This window comes from Miniopterus schreibersii, assembly GCF_964146895.1.
Source record: "Miniopterus schreibersii genome assembly, chromosome: 4".
Classification (NCBI taxonomy): domain Eukaryota; kingdom Metazoa; phylum Chordata; class Mammalia; order Chiroptera; family Miniopteridae; genus Miniopterus; species Miniopterus schreibersii.
Genome location: NC_138105.1, coordinates 98,162,230 through 98,186,147, shown reverse-complemented (window position 1 = coordinate 98,186,147; position 23,918 = coordinate 98,162,230). Strand labels below are relative to the sequence as shown.

The window sequence follows — 23,918 nt, the reverse complement described above, 5'->3', positions numbered from 1 at the left end:
CAAAAGGGATAGTCCATTTATATTCTGGGAGGGGACTAATGCTATTGAGAGCCCACTGGGTGAAGGGGACTGTCTTTGGTGCTTTAGACATGTCATACCTAACCTGATGGCCACAGCTCTGAGGAGCCGGAGCCTTGGAGGGGCTGAGGGACCTGCTTGAGCTCATACAGCTGGAAAATGATAATGCTAAGACTCAGCTGGTCCAGCGTCAAACCTGGCTTCTCCTGTTAGGACCCCAGTCAGGACTCACGTCAGAGGACTTCTCCTGGAGCCTTGCCCATCTCTCACAGGGGGCTCCCTGTCCAGCGAGGCACTCCCAGACTCTGGCGAACCTCAGCCCATGTTACTTCCCCCACCAGGCCGGGAGCCTCTCAACGGCGAGTCTTATTTGTCTTTGCACCTCCAACATCTAGCCTGGGGTTGGCTGCATGCATGAGGTCATGAGCATGATGTGAGGAATACATGTTCCTTGGCCTGAGGAAGGTTCTGAGCCTTGGTGGGAACGGTCTTGGGAAGATGTGGACTGGGGCTTTGACACCCATCACCATGCATCCCTGCCAATCAGCAAGTTCAGTTCATCTCTTTTCGCCCACGGGTGACTGGCCTGCTAGACGACCAAGGACACTCATCACTTTGAGCTGCAGACCCTCAACAGGAGGTGGCTGGTAAGGGACAGATTGGCACTGCCCAGACAAACAAAACCGCTGTTGACACCCTCTGAAATGTGGATGGTGTCATAGCATGCACAGCGACACCAGTTGGCATTAAAACACACACCAACACAGAATCCCCGCGGCAGGAATTCTGAAGAAACGCAAATTAGATCACGGCACACCTCTGTTTAAAACCTTCCGTTGGCTCAGAGTAAAACCACTACACTTAGAATGGAGTCCAAAGTCATTTCCTGGGTCTCTAAGTGCTGCCACTTTGCACTTGCTGTTCCCGCCACCTGGAACACTTTCCTCCACATGCTTACCTGGCTGGCTCCTTCTTGGTATTCACCTTAGGGCTTGAATGTCCCCTCCTCAAAGAAACATCCCTCTTTCCATCTATTTAAATGAGTATATCGGCTCCTTATCTCATTACTCCGTATAATGGTCTTCATAGCACCCTCCACTGCTGGGAATTATTTTATCTTATTTGTTCATATGTTTATTGCTGTCTCTCCAACTAGAATGAAATCTCTAGGAGGGGAGGGACCTCTACTCCCTATTCACTGCTGTGTCCCTCCCTCCCTCCACCCCCAGTAACACTCACTGCAGCACAATGAGGACAGTGGAGATACCTGCTTTCCGAGTAGAAAGAGAGCAAGGTGGTTTAGAATGCAGGCTCTGGGGCCAAGGCCTTGGTTCAAATCTCAGCCCTACCACGTACTGGCAGATGATATCCCCACCCTATAGATGAGGAAACTGAGGCAGGAGGAGGTTAAGTAACCGACCGAGGGCACACCAAGTGCTCACTGTGACCCTGGGGTGGGGTCATGGGCCTCGGTAGCTGAGAGTTTAGCATGGGGCTAGAAGCTGGTCAGTCTGAGGAGTTTGAAGCCAGTGTCATTACCCTGTGGCCCCCTTAGGGTCACCACCTCTGTCACCCACCATTCAACTTGTCACCATGCTACTTCCATGTGACCAGACCCTCTGCACCCAGCTGGACTATTGTTCCAGCTCCCCAGCTGGACTTCCTGCTAGACTTTGGTCTCACTTGTGCCCCCCTCCCCAGATCTGAGCAGTGTCACCCCATTGCAAGAGCTCAGATAAAATCCCATCTCCTGACATGGTGGACAGGGTCTCTGCAACCCTGCAAGGCCTTACTCCCCCCATACCTCACTGCCCCCTCCTTCAGTTTCGCTGAACTGCAATTTTCCAAGAACACCTCAATTCCTGTCTCTGTGCCTGGGTACCTCCCACTCCCTTTGCCTGGTGCACTTTTGCCTCCTCCTGTCTCCGGCAAGACTCAGCTCAGCACCTGTTGTCCGGGCTACTTCCTGACCCCAGTGGGTGTAGCAGTCCCACCCTGTTCTTGGTCTCTGGTTGTACCTCAGCCTTTGTCCATCCTGGAGCACTCCCTCCTCTTCCCTGCCCACCCCTGTAGCTGGCCACCCTGTGCTCCCACCCCCTAGGTCCTGAGCAGGTATGGCAGGCTCTGGGAAGCCTTCCTGCATTCCCCAGGGCTTTGCCTCCATCACAGCACCTCCTGCCCCACACCTTCCTGCCTCCACCACCAGCCTGTGGGCTGCAGAGCCTGGCACGAAGCAAATATTGGAGACCATTGACCATTTGTTGAATGAATAAGCAGTGATTATCAACCCTGTGAGGCAGGTACCAGGAGGGGACTGGGAGCACTGGTGGCCAGAAAGCTTGTGGCAGCGAGAAGGTCAGAGCCTCCCAGGGCACTACCAACCACAGGGATTGGGGGTCCCAGGAAGGGCTGGCAGCACCCCTCCTCCAAGGTGGTTTGCCTGTGGCCTTCTCTTTCCCTGCTCACTAGCAAGCCTGGGGAAGCTGGGGTCAACTGTTGCTACTGGTAGCAGGTAATGGGGCCTGTCTGTGATTTGGGAAAATTGTGCTCCTGCCCCTCCCGGGGTAGAGGGGCTCAGCTGAGCAAGGCTTCCCACTCTCTCTAATCCTGACCTGGACTGAGGGAGGGCAGAGGATACCCCTCTGAGTGACGGAGTTCTGGGGACTGGCCCATTTCCCCTGGAGTATCTGTGATTCTGCACGGAGGGGCCCTGGACTCAGTGTCCTACATTCCTGGTCTGGGTCCAAACCCCAGCTCCCTAGCCTTAGCTGCTGCTCTGAGCTGGATGGATGTGGCCAAAGGGGATGTGCCAGAAAGTGTGTTACAATTGCCAAGGTACTGACGCAGCTCAAGAGAGGAACCAGTTTGAGTTTCCCTGGAGCATGCTGATAGCCCTGGGGCCATGGAATCCATCTGGGTAGGGGGAGAGGAGGCCTGGGACCCAGTCCCTGCCTCTCAGATTGCCTCAGACGCTGGAGGGCTGGGAGAGAGGGGGCCTCATTTGTAAGCGTTTTCCAGGCATACACGCTGCTCACACTCCTCCACACAGTTCCTCCAATCCAACCTGTACTGTGTTGCCAGAAGAATCTTCCCAAAATACTCCTTTCATCATATCACTCCCCTGCTCAGAAACTTCCTGCAGTGGCCTCACGTTGCCTGGGATAAGCCCAGCCCCTTCACTGGCACTGAAGCCCTCCAGGCTCTGTGTTTGTGACTTGGTCCCATCTGGAGTCCCTCTTTTGTGTCCTTGGTGCCATTGCCTCATTGATTCATCTCAGTGCCCTCTAAGATAAGAGGTATCCCCCTTGTTATATATGAGGAAGCTGAAGCTCTGAGATGTGGACTGATTTGCTCAAGGTGGCCCAGCTGGGGTCTAGCTGCCCCTGGAGACCTTTAGGGTCCAAGCTCAGCTGGGCCTGTAGTGGCGCGAGCCTTGCTGCTCTGAGGCCTACCGCTGCCAGACAGCAAATCATTCCAGCAGCCCTGGAGGGAGCTGGTGCAAAAGCAGTCTTTTCGAACAGAAGGCAGAAGGCCCACCTTACAGAATGGGATAGGGCACCGAGAAAGGCCCGAGGCAGCAAAGGCTCTTAGAGCAGCTGGTGACTAGTAACGTGGCAGGCCTAGTTTAAGTCCCATCTCTGCCACCTACCAGCTGTGAGGGCAGGCCTCTGTCCCTCTGAGTCTGGGAGTGTATGCATAGTTTTGCTGTGAGAATAAAACATGGTGGTGGTATACAGCAGGTGTTCAATAAATACCCAGCACCTAAAAAAATCCCTTTCTTTCTCTTTGGAGCTGGAAGATTCCCTTTGCAAATGAGGGAACTGAGCCTCAGAGGAGGGAAGTGACTTGCCCAAGATCACACAGCTAGATGGAGGTGGAGAGGACTGGAGCCTGTGTCCCCCCACTGCTCCTCACCCAGCCCTCTGGCCTCTTTCCACCACTACAGGGCTGAGCACTTGTGCCCCAGAGCCCTGGGAACCCACAGGCATGGAGAATTGAGGCATTGTGTATCCTGTGGAGTTGAAGGTTGGGATTCTAGGGGCACAGAATTGCCTGTGTGGGGCTCTGCACCAACCCTGGAGGGGACTGGGCAGGCACCTGGCCAAAGTGCGTGTGTGTGCATGTTCAGTAGTGTATGGCTGGCTGCAAGCCGAGCTCCAAAGTGAAGGAAGGAAAGAGCCATGGGACCCACATGGCCAGAGGATTGCTCGTCCCCTCACTAAAGTCTGACCCCAGTGATTTCAGGAGGGGAAAGGGAGTAAGGAGGCAGACACCTCTGTTACTCAGACTGCTGTGGATGAAGTCACGAATGACTCCCCTCTCCTGGGATGAGGACCACCCATCCCTAGTTTCCTTGCAGTCCTAGAGTCCTGAAATTTCTAGCCTTAGAAAACCAAAGGCCTGTGTGCAAGTCATGCCCCTCTTATCTCTCAGCCAGGTGACCTTGGGCACATTGTCCATCCATTAATCCCACAAATATCCCCTGGGCTCTTACTCTGTGTCAGGCCCTACGGACCAGTACCAATGAGATCCCTACCCTTAGGAGGCTCATAGTTTATTAGAGGCAACAGATGATACCTAAGCAAACAAAAGACAATTTTGGATGGTGAGAAATGCACTGAAGTAAATAACAGGGTGAGGTTTTGTGGGGATGGGACATGGGGAGGGGTTCCTCTAGAGGGAACAAAACCCTCATGAGGAGGTGACATTGCATCATGGGGTAATTTGCCAAGGAGGAGAAAGGGCAGGTGCAAAGGCCCTGGGGCAAGAATGAGCTTGGTGCTTCAGAGCAATACACAGAAGGCTAATACGGCTGGAGCATGAGGAGAGTTGGGGAAATGAGCTAGGAGAGGCCAGCAGGGGCCAGCTCACACAGAGCCTTGAGGGTTTCAGGGAGGACTGTGAGTTTTAGTCTGAGAATAGTGGATCCTATAGGGTTGTAAGAAGACCCCTCTGGCTGCTGTGTGGAGGACAGATTTGGGGAGGGGGCTGGAAGTGGGGAGGTGGGTTAGAAGGCTCTTCCTGCTCCCTGTGAGAGATGATGATGTGTGGACCAGATAGCAGAGACGTAGAGAAGTGTCCTATCTCCTTACATCTCAGAGCTTAAGCTTTGTGGTTTGGAAAAAGGATCTGCTGTTGGCTCCTACACAGGGTGGTCGTGAAGTTAAAATGAGAAAACCTAAGGACAGTGAGCCGTTGGCTGTGGAACCTGTAGCCCTATCCTGGGCACTGGGAAGGCCTCCCGGAGTTGCCTTCAGGGCCTGCCTGTGCATTCACAGGAGCTGATCCTTGTGAGGGAATCTTCTAGGCAGAAGGGCAGCTGGGAGCCCACTGAGCCTTGTCTCTGTGGCTATGCTGGTCTCCATCTCTCCTGGGGGTCCCACAATGGAATATGCTTTCCTAAGTACAGTGCAGCCCCAGAGACTCACTCCCCAGCCCCTGCAGTTGGCAGACACCCCATTTGGTCCTCCTTAGTGTCTCACATAACCTGGCCCCTTCTTCCCTCTACAACTGAACTTCCCTACTCCCCCCACCCCTCTTCAAGTCATTCACTTTATTTCAGCCTCACAGTGGTTTTGTTCTGTCCCTCCAGGTGTGACAAGTTCTTTCCAGCGTCGGGGCCTTTGCATCTGCTGTTCTCTCTTCCTGGGCTGCTCATTCAGATGGCAAAACAAATGCAGGCCTGCCCCTCAGAGAGCCCAGCTCTGACTTTTCCTCTCCCACAAGCTGCCTTCCTAGTTGCAGATCATTTCTTTATTTTTCCCATGGCACTATTGTCATTGGACCATCATCTGTCTCCCTGTTGACTGATTGTCCCACTAGGCAGCAGCCCCATGAGAGTTGGCCTCTGAAACCTCAATGCCTAGTACAGAGTAGCAGCTCAGTAAATGTTTGTTGAATGAATGAATGAATGACCAGTTCTGTGAGATAGACACTCGTTTTCCTGATGAGGAAACAGAAGCTTCTTTCCTTTCTGGGCACCCCCATTTTTGTCAGTGCCCATCCCCCAAATTCAAAACTGACACAACCATTGCCTAGCCCTCCTTGCCTCTCTGACCTCTGGCTGGCTATTGGTAACTGCTATTTGGACAGCTTTCTGTCTGCCAAACGCTCCCTAGACAGCATTTCGTAGAACAGCACACCTCCATTTGACAGGCTCATGAACCTTGTCCTACAGATGAGAAAACCTAGGTCAGAAGAGATGCTGGGTGTATCCTAGCTCAGGAGGGTGGGGAGGGTCTTTTCTGGGGTGGGCACACAGATCTTCTGCCCTCAAATCTTCGCCACACCAGGCAAGACCTCAGAGAAGGATGCAGGGAAACAGAAGGGAGGGGAGGTCTCAGGGGTGGAGGGTAGAAGGGGCCTCCCAGAGCTCTGCGCTCAGACAAGCCCTCTTCATCACTGGTTTGCCCAAGGCTTGGAGCAAGAGGGGCAATCTGCATAATTTTGAAGGGTCACTGCTTAGCTCACACAGCTGACCCTGGGTCCTGCAGAGCCAGCCACCTGCTCCCTGCTCCTTCTTTAACCCCTCGCTGGTGAGAGTGACTGTCTCTTTCCCGACGACTTCCTTAGACCTTTAGGTGATGGAGTTAGGTGGGGACTGGGGTTCTCTTGCTCAGGAGCACCTCTGCAGGGGAAAATCTGAGTGCTTTCATCACAAAAACCTGGGCAGGAGGGACATAGTGAGTGTGTTGCAGTGTGTGTGTGTGTGTGTGTGTGTGCGTGTGTGTGTGCTTGTGTCTGGATGTGCAAGCATGGAAGTACATGACTCTCTATGGGAATGTGTTTGTGCAGTATTACACAATATACATTTACATGTGTGCATGCATGTGTGTGCATGTCTGGATATGCACGTGTGCAGCATTATACAATGAATACATGTGTGTGTGTGAGAGAGAGAGAGAGCAAGAGAGAGAGAGAGAGCGAGTGCGAGTGCGAGTGCGAGTGGGCGCTCCTGGGCATTCTGGCTGGTGCTTTGAGGCCCCTCAGGAGTTGAGGAAGGTCAGGCAGTCACAGTGATGCATCTGAGCTTGGCGTGTTTTCCCTAAGGCTCGCAGGAAGGCAGAGATGGAGAGGGAGACTTGGAGGAGGCCGTAAACCAGGGCCAGCTTGCTGTAATCTGACCAGCTGACTCAGAGACTGCCAGTCTGACACTGGGTCGCTGATGCTGTCTGCCTGGCCTACTGACCCTCCCAGACGCTGGCTGGCTGACCCTGTGAGTCTGGGTGACTCATCTTGCTTCCCAGCCCATTCTCTGAAAAGCCTGCCTCAGCCAGAGCTCAGTCCTCGCTCAGCCCTGACTCCTGATTTGACGGATGTGACAAGAAGAGTCTTTAGACCTTCACACTCATTACCTCCCCAGGGCCTCTGGCTCTCCCCTCTAGGACCTCTGGTCTTCCTTTACTCAGTTTCCTCCTCTGTGAAATGGTGTCACAAGTCAGAGGGGTAGTGAGAGCATCTTAAAAGGCAGAGCAGGCAGCTGCACCGACACCCAGAGGTGCCGGCCCACTCTGGTGCCATTGCAGAGCCATCGTGCAGCTGCTGGTGGGAAAGCAGGGCCCCTGAAGTGGACAGGTGGGTGGGGGGAGGAGGGTCAGGGAGCAGGGAGCACGAACCCTAGGGCACCCTCCCACAGGGGCTGAGTGTTGAAGAGGTGTCAGGTTGGAAGGATACAGTGTGGCCTCCTGTGAACTCAAGAGGAAGGCGCAGTCAGGATATGAGGCTGTTTGTTATAGCAGTGAGGGGGAGCACAGGGGAAGAGCATGGAGTTTGGGGTCAGGCTTGACTCAGGTCTCTGTGGCCTTGGGCAGGTCACACCCCCTCTCTTGTGTTTTTTCCCTGTAAGATGAGATAATAATAGCTGCTCAGATGTATTGTTTGGCACACTGACTTCACTGAACAGGAACATGTATGGAAGTTGTCTAGCACATAGTAGGTGCTCAATAAATATCAACATTTGTAGTAGTCAAAAAAAATGATTACCGAGGGCTCTAGGAGACCTGCTATTCTTGACTGATATGTAGCCCCGTGACCCCTTCCTGCAAGGCAGCTCCAACATCACCCTCTCTGGGCAGCCTGCTCTGCCACTTCCTCTTCTGGGCTCCCACATGCCCCTCCTGGGGCACTTTTTGTTGGATGGTTATGATGTCTGTATCTCTGTCTTCTCCGAGTCCTGGAGGGGAGGGGGTTGCCTGTGGCTGATTGAATGGTTTTAGCTTGTCTACACTGAGCAGTGAGCCCTGGGAGGGATGGTTAGAGGAAGATGATAAAAATCTATGCAGTCTTTACTAGATGTTCTACACAACTTATCTCATTTCTCACCAAAACCTTGCAAGGTAGGTATCATGCCCCCATTTTGGTGATGAGGAAATTGGGGCTGACAGAAGAGACTAGTCCAAAGTCACTCACAGCTGGGCAAGAGGAGCTAGATTACCACCCAGTCTGTTCTTTTAATCACTGTGCCACTCTGGTCTGGGGCAAAAAAGGGAGACCCCTGCCCTGGCTCCCATGTCTAGGGCACCACAGCACTCCCATGTGTCTGAAAGCCATTTCAGAGGGTGCCTCTGCCATTGAGGTGCCCATGTCTCCCTGCTGGGCTGGGAACTTGGTCTTCTGGAGCCTGCAGGGCGGAGGAGGCTGGGGGGCCCTGGAATCTGGGGACAGAAAAGTTACTCTCCCCAGCAGCAGGAGCCTGAGTGCCTGGAGCAGGGAGCAGGCCCGTGGCAGTTCTGCGCTCAGGCTGTCTCCACTAGTAGGCTCAGGTCATGTGTTCCTGGTGTGTGTCTCCTGTGTATATGTGCCACCTCCAATGTGTGACTGCTCCCTGTGTGGGCCTCTGTGCATCACTGTATGTATATCCTCATATGCATGTGTGTAAGATTGTGTCACCTGCTGGGAGTTTGCACAAAGAGCGCCTGTGCGGCCATGAGTTCTGACAGTGCCTCTGAGGATTTGTATTCATGAAAAGTTTGTAGGTTTGGGAGAATGTGTGTAGCTGCATGGAGGGCTGGATGCGGGGTGAGAAGCTACCAGAGGGCATGCATGGGTTCAGGAGCCTCTAGCAGCCACTGTCTGAACCTTACCTTCCCCATCAAAGCCCCTGCTCTTGAGTCACTCATGTAGTGAAAGTTAGCGCCTTCACTTGTTCTACCTTAAAACATACCTGGCACGACCTCTATAGTTAGAGATTTTCCAGTTCAAATCCCAGCTCTGCCATCTTCTATGCAGGAGGCTGCTGAATTACCCACTTTCCCTGGCCCTGGTTTCCTCTGTCAGGCTGTTATGTCGACCAGAGGTGACTCCAGAGTGCCCAGTGCAGAGGAGATTCTTTGAGCTGAATGTGCTATAGAGAGAAGTCTTGTCAAACCATGTGCGATCCCTCTTACACGTGTGTAAGGAGGGGATATTTCCTGGACACCATTGCAAGAGTCTCCTTGCTTCCTGGCCAAGCTCGGCCTTTTCTCTGGCACCAACTAATGCAGAGGGGGTGAGACCCTCCTAGACCTGCTGCATGACTCAGAATAACCACACACCTTGGCATCAGGATAACATGGCTCACACGGGCTTTCTTGACTCTTCCCTGCGATGAACTGCGCTGATTTTTCACCCTCCTTGGATGGCTAGACATTAAGTTCTTAGAATAAAGAGAGAGGCATATTCTTTTTTAAAATGAATGAGTTGCACAGAATTTTTGAAGCTACAGGCTTGATAAACTATGGTGTGAGTGTGTTTGGCAGATCTTATGACCATCTCAGGCAGGGTCCACCTAGTGCTGAAGTTGGATATTGCAACCCAGCTCTACTCTGCCTTGTTAAATACCCAGGAGGAAATATTCAGACTAAAAAACACTTAGGGATGTCACCACTGAGCCAAGAATTGCACTGGGTTTGTCACCAAGTGGTCCCCTGTTCTCTGGTCAGATGGAAAGCCCATTTTATAGGCAAAGTGCTCGTCCCTTTCAGGGTCGTTTGCTAGTAAATAATAGAGTCGGGATTTAAGTCTTGGCTTCCTATTCCAAGTCATCTTCCCCACAAAGACAGCTATTTTTCAACCTGTTTTAAGGAAAAGGAATCCTATTTCAGATGAATTCCATGTGGAAGCTAAATGGGTAAGGAGGTTAGCATGAGGCAGCCCTGGCTGAAGTGGTGGTGTGCCTGGAGACCCTGGAGTGGGTCCCCTCTCATCCCTGAGGTGGCCCCCAAGCCCTGTTGTGGAATCTTGGGGCTTCAAAGAACAGAGCTGGAAAACCACGTGGCCTCACCTTCAACTCTATAAGAAAGGTCTGGATTTGCAGTCTCTGTGGAGTGGGGTTTGCAGCCTTTTTGGGTAACAGCCATGTAAAGGTAACTGACAAAAGAGGGCATATGTGAATATGCTAGAAACAACTGATTCCTACCAGGGAATGGGAGGGTGGGAAGCTATTGGTGTCTTGGATTTGCTAGGATACCTTTGAGTGCCCTCACCCTGACAAAATTCCTGGGCCCGTGATTCTACTCACTGAGGCTATTTCTTCCACTGTGGGGCCATATCTCTGATTTCTAGATTAGTACTGCAAGAGAAATAGGAGTCACTTTACCTGCCAGAAGCATTTCTGAAGTGTATCGTGGTTAAAAAATATGTTTACACATTGTTTCCCAACAACCTCTTTATCACCAGCTGTAACTCTCTTGCTTATTTGTTTATTTTCATAGTATATTTATCTCTCCCGTGTAGACTGTAAGGCATTAAGGAGCAGGAGCCTCATCTGCCATGTTCAGTGTGGACACCCAGGGCCTGGCCAGTGGCTGGCACATAGTGTGTGCTCAGTAAACACTGGTCAGTGACCAGTTGAACCAACAGGGAACACTACTCCCATTTTACAGATAAGGAAACCAGGGCTCAGAGAGGTTAGGGGCTGTCACGCTCAGGCAGCTGGTAGAGAGCCATGTCACAATTTTGATCTAGCTTCAGGCTTCATTGTTAGCTGTGGAGCAACAATGAATTGGATGAATTTACTCCCTCCACCCCCATCCCGCTGAGTAGAGATGGAGAGCAACTAGGTTCTTGCCCATTAAATCCCAAACCCACTCTCCAGCCTCCTGGTCCAGGTCCCACCAGTCTGTCTGTAGAATGGGGACACAAAAACAGGATCTCTCTGGGGCCCAGGGAGGATTAATCAGCAATTAGCGTGCAAAACATTTTCCAGACAAATGTTAAGTATTATTAGTATTTAAATTCAGTTTCATCTTGCCTTGCATCCTGACAAAAGGGAACAGATGGCCCTGGCTCCAGGTGGAGAGGGGGAGGGCGGTTCTCTCAGTGCCAGGCGGGAAGTTTTCAGGCTCTGGGCTTCCAATTAGCCCCTGCCTGATGCGGGAGCCCAGGGCAACATGCTGTGGAGCTGCGGAGAAGTCTTTCTCTTAAAAGCTGAGTGAAGGTCATGGGAAAGCACGGCTTGGGGTCTGAACCCCCTTTCCTAACCAGGTGACCTTGACCAGGTCTTGCCTCCTCTCAAAGCCTCAGGTCAATGATACCTGCCTTTCAGGGTTGGAGTGGGGAGTGAAGGAGGCCCAACGTGAGCAAGCCCTGGCTTCAGCACGCAGCCCAGGCCTTGGGAGGCGCTCGGTGAACCTGACTATTCTCCCTCATCCCTTTAGGAAATCCAAGCTCAGGCCTGGTTTCTTCTGAGAATTGAAAATACCCTGGGCTGTGAAATCTTGCAGGTCTGAACACAAGCTAGGACCCATCAGTCTGGATTTCATGTTCCTTATCTGTAAAATGGGTATGACACTGGCAACTTCTCTAAGACAATGGCTTTGTAAACTGTAAAGGGTGGTACCAATGGTAATATCGCTACAGTTTCCCTCCTGTTTTTTGCCTCAGGTCTCTGTCATTCCATCTGTGGAGGGGCATAGTAGGAAGTAGGATGCTTGGACAAAATCGGCTTGTAACCCACCCTGGCTGAACCCCATTTCTGGGCTTCATCCTTGCCTCTCCTCCCGCCCCCATTCAGTTAGGAAACTGGAACACAGACGAGAGCAGAGCAGCTAACAAGGCTACTCCATATGGAGACTTGTGGGAAGTGAACTTTCTACTTCCACAGTGCCCCATGCCAGACCTCATGAGGTAAGCCCCGTTCCCAGATCATCTGTGGATTGTGGGCTAATCATGGGGCAGGGACATGGTGCGGTGTGAGACGCCAATCAGGTGTGTGGGTGTATCTTGTCCCAGCAGCTGGTTTCCTCCCCCAGACCTCACTGTCTCCACCTGTCAGATCGGGGAGGCATCCCCATGGCTATGCATCACAGTGCCTCTAGGAACAGAAGGTGCTTCACACCTGTGGGTTTTCTGGGCTGCTTGGCTCAGGCATTGGAAGCCTCAGAATGTGCATGTGACAAAAATCACCTGAGTGTGCAGAGGCTGGTGTGAATGCGTGAAGGGAGGCATTTAGAAGGGGAAGAAGCTAAAGGGTTATCTAGGTCACTGAGGCTCAGAGAGGGGTGGGGCCTTACCCCGGCCACACAGCAAGATTGACTGAGCTAGAACTGCAGGCTGGTTCAGTAATCTCCTGGAAAGAAGTGGCTGAGATCATTTAGTCCAACTTCCCATCTGAGAGTCCCTGGTTGCACACCACCAGGGACAAAGAGCTCACTACCTTATATGGCAGTGTATTCATTTTGTAATAGCTTTGGTCCGTAGGTATTTTTCTTTCACATTGAGCTGAAAATATATTTTCAATTACTTCAACCTCTGCTCTCAGGACCAACATATATTGCTTCCGCAGGTAGATACTTGACCATAGAGACCCCGTGCCTAGAGTCTTTTACCGTCCAGCCTCCAGTTTTGCAGTTCCTTGTCCTAATAGGGCAGATTTCAGACCCTCACCCTCTTAGTTGATGAAGGGACTACCACACCTGCTCAGGACTTAGATCCAGATTCCCAAAGAATAAATCATGAAAACTCCAGAGGCTGTCTCAATGAGGATGTTCAATAAATGCAATAATAATTAGATATTTTTGTTAGTGAAGACAAAATGGGCTCAGAAGGGAATTTTAAAGAGCTTTTCAGTTAGTACTTTTCATGTGAGTCAGTTAATCTGAAAGCAAATAAAAGTGTTGAAGTGCCAGAAAAAATATGCAATGAAACATATTTTTGGAGGGTAAGTCTGCCTCTACTAAATTATCACATAATTATACTTAGAATAGACACTGCCAACGGAAATCCTTGGGGTCTTTCTGTCACTCATGGCAGCCAGAGCTGGTCAGAGCACACAGAGGCCAATGAGTGCATGAGTTAATAGTTTTAGTTGGTTGTTATTTTGAATGTGCAAAAGGTCAAGTGCATCTCTCTGCTTATGCATGTCTTGATCCTGGCAGTATGTTGAGCAGGCCTGAGTATAAGACCATGATATGGATGCCAGATGCTGGGAGGAATGATGGCCACTCTGGATAGCCCAGGCTGCAGTGCAAAGGCAATCAAGAGGATAGCTGGTGGTTTTGCATTTCAAGCACTCATTTCCGTTTCTTTTAATAAAGGCCCCCCAATTTCCTTTGAGGGAACTCTTCTTCCCACAGTCTCCTTCCCTGTGGTTTAGGTAGGGCTGAGCCCTCAGCCTGGGGCTCCAATAGAGGGCACGTGACCAGGGTTTGACCAGTCAGTGCAGTTCATTCCTCTGGCTATAGTGATTGGTTCAGGGATGGGCATGTGACTTAAGAGAAGCCAAAGAGATGGCTCTGGAAATTTGCTGGTGCTGTTGGGAAGCCTGCTTTTGTGGAAGGTTGCTAAGTTAGCAGGATCCAAGTCTGGAGCAGTTGTAGGGGTCCCCATGAGACTAGAACCTGCCTGGACATGAAACGAACGCAGAGGATAGCAGAGCCAAGACATGGAGAGAAACTGAGGTCTGCTCTCATCATTTGAGCTGCCCAGATCCAGCTGTAGTGGAAACCAGTCACCCTTGAGTGTCTCATCACCTAAGTGAATAAATCCCCTCTTGCTAAAGTCACTTCAAGCTGAGTTTCTCCCTCTTGCAACTGAAAGTGTATTGATCAATGGGGGTACAGGAGGTAGACTTCTCCAGTCTTGAGGGAGATAGCTTCCCTGGGGACCTGGGTTGGCCTGGACATTAGTGGATCCTCTCTTCCCACCCTGAGCAGAGCAAAGGGACAGGTAGGGTTCCCAAACCAGGGTGCCATCCTGAGAGATACCTTCCTCTGTCTCATCCTCACATCCAATCAACCACCAACTTCAATCCATTCACTCTCCATAAAACCTCTCCTGCCTAGTTCCTGGCCCCTCTGATTTTTGCATGGACCATTACTCCTGCTTTGGGATGTCTGCCTCCAGTTTTGTCCTTGTGAATCTTTTTTTCTACAAACAGGGAGATCTTTCTTGAACTCTAGTCTGACCATGGACACTTGTGTCATTGCTCCCTATGGCCAAAGCCTAAAGTCGATTCCCACTGGCAGTGACATGCAAGAACTTTCACATCTGACCCAGTCTAGCCTTACTTTTTGTTTGCCTCCTTGCTTTAGGACAAATCTAAAATCCTCCTTAAAATGCTCTCTCACAGTCCTGTCTTTCCATCTGTATCTCTATCTGAAATTGCCTTTTCTCGCCAGACTTAGCAAAAAGGTCCATGCTTCTCTCCCCACTCAGTCAGCCCTTCCCCCCCCCCCCCCCCCCCGGGGCTCCCACAGCACCCTGTACATCCTTCTGTCACAGTCGCCAAACTGTCCCAGACTGTCCTGGAGGGCAGGGCCAGGCCCCATCCCTGAGTCCTCAACACCCAGCCCAGCCCGGCGCAGAGGTGTGCCTCATAAACCTCTGATACGTTGCATTGTGCTCAAGGAACTGCTTAGTCCTCCTGCCCAGTTCCCGTTTGCTACACTTACTCATTTAGAACCACTTCCGGGAAACAAGGTGAGGGAAGAGAGTCAGTTACTCAAACCTCCACCTTGTCCAGGGGAGCAAGTGTGGCAAGTCCAGGAGGCCACCCTCTCCAGCTGCTGGGAGCTGAGATTCCTACCCCACCTTCATTAGGCCTCCTTGGGGAAATAAATGGAGTTTCCAGGAGGGTGGTGGGAATTTTCAAGCCTTTTTTGACCCAATGCCAACAAAAGCAGACGTGGAAGCAGATGGTGATGACCAGGAGAGCATTCATGCTAGAGGGAGAGAGCCTCAGCCCACAAGAGAGCTCTTGTCTTAGAATTACTGGACTGGAGGAGGATAGTCCATTTAATTGATAACTGAGAGGAACAGGACAATGCTTTCCTAATCCACAACTCAGGAGATCCCCAAAGACAAAGCAGTCAGATCTCTCACCCTGATTTCTGCCAGCTTGGATGGAGGATTTTTAACAAGGAAAGGGGAGAAGGGAGGAGAGGCCCCATCTCCAGCACTGTGCCCCAAGCTCTGTGTCGGAGGCCTGAACCCCATCTCTCCTTACCCTCCACGATCACTCAAGGAACAAGACTCTATCCCTGGGTGAAGGAAGGGAAGCTCAGAGGGGCAAAATCATTAGCCAGATTCACACAGCCAGTCAGTGGCGAGCAGAACTTCAAATCCATTTTAAATGACCTCCTTGAAGTCATCCCAGCCAGACCAACAAGGTAGAAGGGGCGTGAGTTTTATGCTCAGTCACCGAACCTGCTGAAATCCTGATCTTTCACTTTCCCACTGAGGTTATATAACCCATGGAGCCTCTTTGATACTCATTTTGCTCATATGCACAAGGGGAATGAAAGTCCCATCTCTGAGGGCTATTGTGTGAGAACAAAGTGGGAGAAAACATCTACTGGTTCTGGCGCATACTGGGGGCACAAGGAATTGCTGGCTGCAGTGACTTTTTTGTTGCCTTGCTCTTGACTTTATGTCCCTCAGTTTACCTCATTGCCAAATTCTAAGTCAGTTAAAACTAGAGGGGATCCCCCTGATCCTGTGACCTCGGGCAAATCCATTCACTCTCCTGGGCCTCAGTTTTCTCCTCTGTGAAATGGGAGTGCTGGGTAGGGTTCCTGTTCCCCACCCTGGGGTTCTTGTACCTGTGGGGTTTTCTAAACACAGTCATGGTTGGGTGGGAGCAGGAGAGGCAGCAAGGTGGGCCTAACAGTGTTGTCGTATTTCTTCTCTTTGGATTGGTGTGATATCACCTCATGTATTGTCTCTTGCTGATCAAAGCTCTGACTGGCAGTTAAGTGTCTCCGATTAATAAAAAAGAGGGAAAATAAATTAATCATGACTTAAATGCAGTGTGTTTGGGAAACAGAATCTACAAAAACTCAAATCCAGTGGAGCCCAGAGGGGACAAAGGGTATCCTTGATGGTGAAAGATTGGGGACCCCTGGGGCGTATGTCCATGGAGCCTTCCAGTTGTGAACAGAGCACCTGTGAGGCTGGGGCCTATGGGTGCTGCTGCTAGGGATGGGAGGCTGGTCCCTTTAAGGCTCCTCTGCCCCAGGCCCCAGGCCTCTGCGGAGGAGGGCATACATTATTGAAAGCACATTTCAGTACCTATTCACTCTCCTCCTCCTGTGGGTGGCAATCACAGTTTACATAATCTGTCTCTCTGTCCTCCCAGGCAGATGCTCCCTTCTGGCTGAGTGGTTTGAGGAGGGGGAGGGAGGGGAGAAGGGAGAGGCATTAACTCTGTGCTGCCACCTCAAGGGGTGGCTGGGTTGCTTTGGGATGAGGGAACAAGAGCAGGCTTTGACGTCACACAGCCCTGGGTTCCAGTGTCACTTATGCGCTGTGTGACTTGGGTGTGCCACTTTGCCTTTTCCCCGGTGATCTCGATTATTGTCTCCGTGGCCTCCATGATCGTCTCCATGCTAATAGCTCCCAGAAGTCTCTGCTGAACTCCAGGTCCATCTCTCAATGGCTTGAGGGGCAGCTCTGTCTGCAGACAGCCTAGGTTTAGCACATCCCAAACTGATCTTACCAGTTATCTCCCTGCCTGTTCATTCATTCATTTGTCCCCCCCCTCCCTTCCTCCCTCCCTCCCTCCAAACACCCATCCAGCTAAACATCCAACTGTCTATTCATTATTTATCCATCTAACCATGTACTAAGTGTTCAGCATTTGTCAACACTGGAGGTACAGCAACACATGAGAGAGTCAGTGTGTTTGCCTTCCCAGTACTCAGAGTGCTGTGAAGGACACAGACAAGTCCGTCAAAACTATAATAAATGTGATGAGTATGATGAGGGAAGTGCACAGTGCTGCCAGAGCACAGGGGTGGGCACTCAGCACAGCCTTGGGGGATCAGAGGACACTTGTTCGGAGGAGATGACAGCTGGGCTGAGACCCCAAAGGTAAGAAGTGAACCTTGCCTTCCTCTGTGTTCCTCATCTCCATTTCCCAAGGGGACTGACACTCAGCACCCATTACCCCTTCTTTCAGTGACAGTGTAGCAGCACCTCTTCAGGGGGACCTACTCGTTTCCCACTCATGCTCCTTATGGATTGGGTGGGGAGATGACATCATCACCAGCTCACCCCAGGCCTGGCTGTGGGGATAGGTTAGGGATCAGTCCACTGAGATCCAACCCCAGAACCTTGCTGGAACCATTGGGAACAGGGTGTCCTATTTCCATTGGAGTTATTTAGCTGGTGGACAGGTGGCTGCTGAGAGCCCACCTGACAGAGATGCCAACTAGAGGACAGCAGAATCGAGATACACAGAAGGAGAGTCTAAGGCCATTGTGTGGACTCCTGAACCCAGGCATGCCTGACACCTGCAATGTCAGACTTTTCTTTTTTCTTTTAAGCCATTTTAAGTTGGGTTTCTGTCACTTGCAGTCAAATTGCCCTCATTAACAGTAAAGAGTCTCATTAACAGTAGGAAAGCATTTTCCCATCCTTTGTCTTGTTTGATTTTCACAACCGCCCTAGGAGGCTGTTTACAGATGGTAAAATGAAAGCAGGAAAGCTCCGAGAGCTGAGTCAGTGGGACTCAGGCACCAAAGTCCATGCTCTATTCAGAAGACTCTAGGGGATTAGATAAGAAGGATGCTGGAGAGTAGGGTTTAGATTTGAGAGGGGAGGGCACTGAGCAACTCACCCATGGGAGAAGACCTTCCTCCCCACAGCCAACCCATACTCTGTTGCATGACCATATTTCAAGCTCTGGCTAAAAAGTCATGTCCTCCATGAAGCCCCCAGGAACCCCCTCCCTTTTTGCTTTTCAGACCCCATCAGTATGTCCTTTGTAATGTCGATCACTTTTGGCCTCCCCGCGTCACTTATTTAAGTGCATGACTCCCTCCCTCCCTCCCAGGGAAGTCCTTGCTTTACTCATCATTGATTAGACCCATGCTCCTTGGCCCATGCCTGGCATCCAGTAGGAGCTCTCTGCATTTTTTTTTTTTTTTAAAGGATTTGAAGTAAATTAATGTCCATATAAAAAGTACATTTCAGATGTGAATTAGAGTGGCAGGGAGATAGAGGTGGGAAACTGAGATGAGACAGAAAGACACAGAGAAAGAGAGAATGAGGCAGTGATGGGGCGAGAGCCAGAGGAGGGGGACGACTGAGACATAGGAAGGGAGAGTCTTGGGTGTGGAGATCTGGGAGGGCCTGCCAGCCTCGACTGGGGTTCAGTTGACGTGAATTGGTGTTTTGTGTGGGAACCATCTGGAAAAGACTCAGTCTACTTCAAATCCAGTAGAGTCGGAGGGATAAACCTATGGCACGGGTGGGGAGAAGCTGGTGGAGCAAGGAAGAGTTCCTATGACCCCCTTCCATGCCGCTGGGGGCAGGAGAGGCAAGATGACTGGGAGAGCTGGTGGACCTGAGGAGCTGGTAGACTTGCAATGAAGGAAGGGAAGGGGCAAAGTAACGGGGGTGGGGGTGGGGAAGCAGTAGCCAGGACTGCTGGTACCACATCCTGGGACCTCCCCACAGTGGTGGCTGCAGTGCAACCCTTCCCTCCAGCACCTGAGTTTGGAGCCCAAACCAGAGAAGGACACACCCTTGCAGGCAGCAGTCCTGGGAGGTTTCTCACTCTGCTCTGGGGCTGGGTGGTTGACCAGCTGCCCCTCTCCATCATGACTTTGCTCTGCATCATCTCTGTGGTCCTGAGAACCATCCAAACTTATCCTATTTATTGTATCCATCTGCTTCCTTATTATTTCTCTCTCCCCCAGGGGAAGACATGGCAGGGGAAATGCCTCGAGGACAGGGACCTTGTGGGTGTCCCAGTGCCTAGCACGGTGCCTGGAACACTCACTAAATGCTGAGTAGATTAATGAATGGAAGGACAGGCAGGATGGCAGTGCGTGGTGTGTGTGTGGTGGGGGTGAGGGCGTTGCTTGGAGGTGGCGTTGACAAAGCACTTTATCAAGCAAAGCTCCCAAAATAAAGGTGTCTGGGCTTTGAGATGAGAGCCCTTAAGAAGAGCAAGGCCTTTCTGGGGCTAATTGTGTGGCTGTCAGCCTGAGTGCAGCAGCTGCAGCGAGAGGGAGCGCCTAGGGGGAGGGATGCTCTTCTGGCCCCTCGCACACCTGCTCCTGGCAGTGAGGAAACCCCGCTAGGGGCCTGCTATAGCTGCATGAAACAAAAGGATGCTGCTTCTTCTCCTCTGGGAGGAGAGAGCCAAGGGTCTGGGCCCTGGGCAGGACAGGGAACCCCACCAGTCCCATTTTTGAGAAGATGAAACTGAAGCTCAGACAAGTGAAGGGTCTTGCTATAAATTTGACATGTTAGGAAAGAGCTGGAATTCGAACCCAGGTCTTTCTAGCTCTCAAGCTTGCCCTCTTTGTAGAGTATGTCTAAGATCCTATGATTCCATTCCAAGGAAACATCCACTGTTGCATTGTGCCCAGGGGGTGGAGGGGGTGGGCACTGACTCACCGTGAGCCAAATTTATGGCCAAGACTGACAACCAGGGTCAGGATCCCTGAGTGCACTCGCATTTGATCACAGAAGAGAGACCCTTTGAGCAGCTGCAGTCACTCCCAGGTCATCATGGGCCACAAATGAGATGCCAAGCGGCCAGGTGATGATTTCATTCTAAATGATTTGCTCATTGGCATTTGACCTCTATTTTCCATCAGCTTGATTTTCATTTCCTGGTTTCTGCTGATTGGAAAAATGAGGAAAGGTAGAAAGCTCAAGCTAACGGAATTCTTTCCCCATTCCTTTCCCACTCTCCTGGATGTCTCGAGTTAAACCTGCAAATTAAGAGGTCCTTCCATGCACTGGCCGTGCAGAGTCCCATTATGATCTTTGAATGCTAGCCCTGGCTGCCTCTGCCCTATCAGCATCCCTAGTCTACCTGTTGGACCCCAAGCTCCCCAGCACTGCCAGCTGCAGCCCAGGGTCTGTCCCCATGAGCCCCACTCATAGTTCCAGCCCTTTGTATTGAGACACGTTATGGGACTAGTGCTGGCCAGTGGACTGTACAGAGAGCCAGCACATACCACTTTTATGCTGTGGTATTTAGGAGTGGGTGTGAGTTCTTCAATCGCTTTTCCCCCGTGCTTCCTAACGGTGGAGCCAGCCAGGATCCCTGAGTCACATTTTGGAAGGAAGCTGCCTGAAGAGCTCCTGGCCCCACTGCAGACTTCATACAAGGAAGAAACAAGCCTCTGCTCTATTAAGCCACAGATATTCCGGGATTAACTTGTTACCATTGTATAGCCTAGCTATCTTGACAAATGCTGTCCCTACAGCCCTCTTTCATCATGCCACAGAGCCCGGTGTCAGGTACCGTGCTTGGCATGGGCATAATAAGATGTGGTGGGCACCTACTAGGAGGCACAGTTAAAGAGCAGCAGATGAAAACAAATGAGCTTTTATAATGCAGAGTATCAGTGCTGTGATAGGAGGAAATACAGGGTCTGTGGGAGTCTAAAGAAAGTGTGAGAAGACAGAGGGAGGAGCAAGTCACAGAAGGGTTCCTGGAGGAAGAAACTTCTCAGTTGGGTTGTAGTAGATGAATAGAAGTTAGTCCACTGGCTATAAGCTGGTAGTATGTATTGTTTTGTCAGCACAATATTTAAATTTTTTTCTAGTAGTTGACAATATTTAAAAATTAGAATTCTCACATAAAAATCTGGATTCGGGACTTCGCTTAAAATAAAATTAGGATGTTGATCAGCACTGGGTCCATGTGCCTGTGTGGCAACAGTTGGCAGCAGCTGGCAGTGGCTGCCCTTTTAGACAGGCATGTGTTTTCCAGGTCAGTTCCCTTCATGCATTTGCTCCCTGCAAGCCCTGCATACTTTGGGGTTTGCAACCTTTGAGTGAGTCAGTTATCGTTAGCCTTTCTCAGCCCAGCAGATCCTTTTCAACTGTGGGGTCAAGGATCAAGTGTGTTTAGCCATCTCCCTCCCCTAGCCCAGCAGAGGCTCCAGGACCCCCTCCCTGGAAGCCTGCCTGGGCTATAGCTGACTGCTGGCCCAAGACTGGATGATGGCCCTGGTCCAGCCTGGGTGGCAGAAAGGAAGCCTCAGGGACAATCCGAGAGATTCAGGCCCAGGGGTCCTCCCTTGGCTCCTCAGAATAGAAATTTGCTGATTTTGGCTGCCCAGATCTATTCCTCCCCCTTTTAGTAACAGCCCCTTAATTTTCTTTTTGAGAACCACCCCTTCCTCAGTGTTCAACCTTGGAGGGAGTCTAATCAAGCCTCTGTGCCCTCTGCCAGCCAAGAGGAGGACATGGGACCCAAGCCAGGCCAGCTGGTGTCCCTCCTGGGGCTGTGAATCATGAGCAGAGTGCTGCAAGGAGGGAAAAACAGTTGTGGCTGATGCATATCAGAGGGGAACCTCGAAAAAACTGGCCTCAGTCCCTGCTCCCAGTGCCCTGGCTGGCTCTGGTTCCTGTCCTTTCCTGAGCCTGATCGCCAGCATGCCCTTTTATTCTGGGTGATTTCTGCTAACCTCCCCATAACTCCTGCTTCTGTTTGAGCGGTGCAGATTTGATTTCTGTTGCTTGCTACCAACACACTTCATCTCACTCACAGTCCCTCTTAAGGGCTGGCATGAGTGGTCTGGGTTAACACCGGATTTCTCTGAACACCAAGCTGGCTAGGCTGCAGAGTCAGGCCTTGCCTGTTTCTTACCCTCAGCTCCTTTCTCACCTCTGCTGGAGCTGCTGGGTCATCCTCTGCAGTCCCTGCCTCGCCAGAAGCCAGAAACCTGAGATCTCTTCCAGGCCCATCCTCTTGAGCAGCCCTGACCATGCTGACTGCTGCTGGGCCACTCCCCTGGTCCCTGGACTCCGGCTCAGTTTGGAGGCCCTGGGTCACCTGCCCAGCAGTCTGGCTCCTTCTTAAGACAGGACCTCCTTTGTGCTCCGCAGGACAAGGCTTGCCCTGAAGCCTGTGGCTCAGCCTGGGGCCATCCTGCTTGTGGACCCAGCACGGGCTCTGGAGCCCAGACGCCTCTGGTGCTGGGTTTCCCCTGGTCTGGGACCACCGTTATCTTGTCTCCATGTGTACATCCTGCTTGTACTGTGATTTACTTTATACTGAGCAAAAGTAATAGATGGTCTTTTTTAACCTTTCATATATCTATTTGAAAAGGCAACAGTGAGGTCATTCTCATAAACAGGAAATATGGATCATGTTCTATAAATATAAGGTAAGAGTAAAAATAAATACACAGAAAATACAATATTACTATTTAATTGCAGCTAGATGCTGCTGCCAGCTGAAGGCAGGGACTCTGTTGAAAAAGAAGACCAACAAGTGCTAGAGAGGCATAGGGGAGATGCTCACCTCCAACTGGGACTCTCCTTGATGTAATCCACTGAAAATGAAGGAAGTCTCTCCTAGTGGTGTTTAACTGGAGCCTGAAGAACCCTTAAGGTGGTCTGGTGGACCACTGACGGTTGCTGTCCACTTTTTGGAAAACACTGCCTCAGCAGCCTCTACTGCTCTGAGATCATGTGGCCAACTGCCTGCCCAGACTTGACCACTGCTGTCTGCCCAGACTTGATACACTGTTACCTGTCTGGACTTGACCCTGCTGCCTGTGTGGACTTGACCACTGCTGTCTGCCCAGACTTGATACACTGTTACCTGTCTGGACTTGACCCTGCTGCCTGTGTGGACTTGACCACTACTGCCTGTGTGGACTTGACCACTGCTGTCTGCCCGGACTTGACCACTGCTGTCTGCCCGGACTTGACCACTCTTGCCCACCCCGTCTGCCCAGACTTGATACACTGTTACCTGTCTGGACTTGAACACTGCTGCCCCCCTGGACTTGACCACTGCTGTCATCTTGGACTTGATCACTCTTGCCCACCCTGTGCCCACCACACACTATGTTCCTGACAGACCTGGGCAGCTACTTTGTCCAAGTGACGAGCTTGGTTCTAGGCCCAGCCATCTCGGGGAGTTAAAACAGAGACGGGTGCAAGAACTAACCTTTCTGAGCCCTTTCTAAATGACAGATGCTGTGATAAGTGTTTTACACAGATTATCTTATCCCCCCCCCCACATTTCAGTCATGATTTCTGCCATATCAGTACTATTTATTTACTTAGTATTTTTATTTAAATTGATTTGCCTTTTAAAAAGCACAGAATTTTATTTTAGAAGAAAATGCTGTATTATTTCCATAAATCACAGAGTTTGGTGTGCTGCTTACGTTTTTCTAACATGCAGCAATTGTGAGCTAGTAAAATAATAACTGTTCATCCACATGCCCCCTAAAATCATTGTGCACACCATCAATCACACACATGCCAGCCTCTGGGGAATACTGTAGCGTCTTAGTTAATTCTCACACGTCCCTGGATATGTTTGTAGATAAGAGTACGTATGTAGATAAGAATGCGGAGGCTCAAAGTGTGCCCTGCCCGAAGTCTCACGTGAAAGCTTGGGGCTGAGATGTGAATCCAGACGATCCTACTACGGTACCTGGGTTCCTTCAGCATGAGTGCTTTCAAAATTAATTTTTTTTACAATCCAAAGC

At 51.0% G+C, this 23,918-nt stretch overlaps 1 protein-coding gene across 1 annotated transcript in view; it reads right to left on the bottom strand.

The window, feature by feature from the left end:
* The window catches only part of CPLX2 (complexin 2), a 72,098-nt gene that overhangs the window by 32,876 nt on the left and 15,304 nt on the right, over positions 1 to 23,918 (bottom strand). The gene's annotated exons all lie outside the window — the stretch shown is intronic.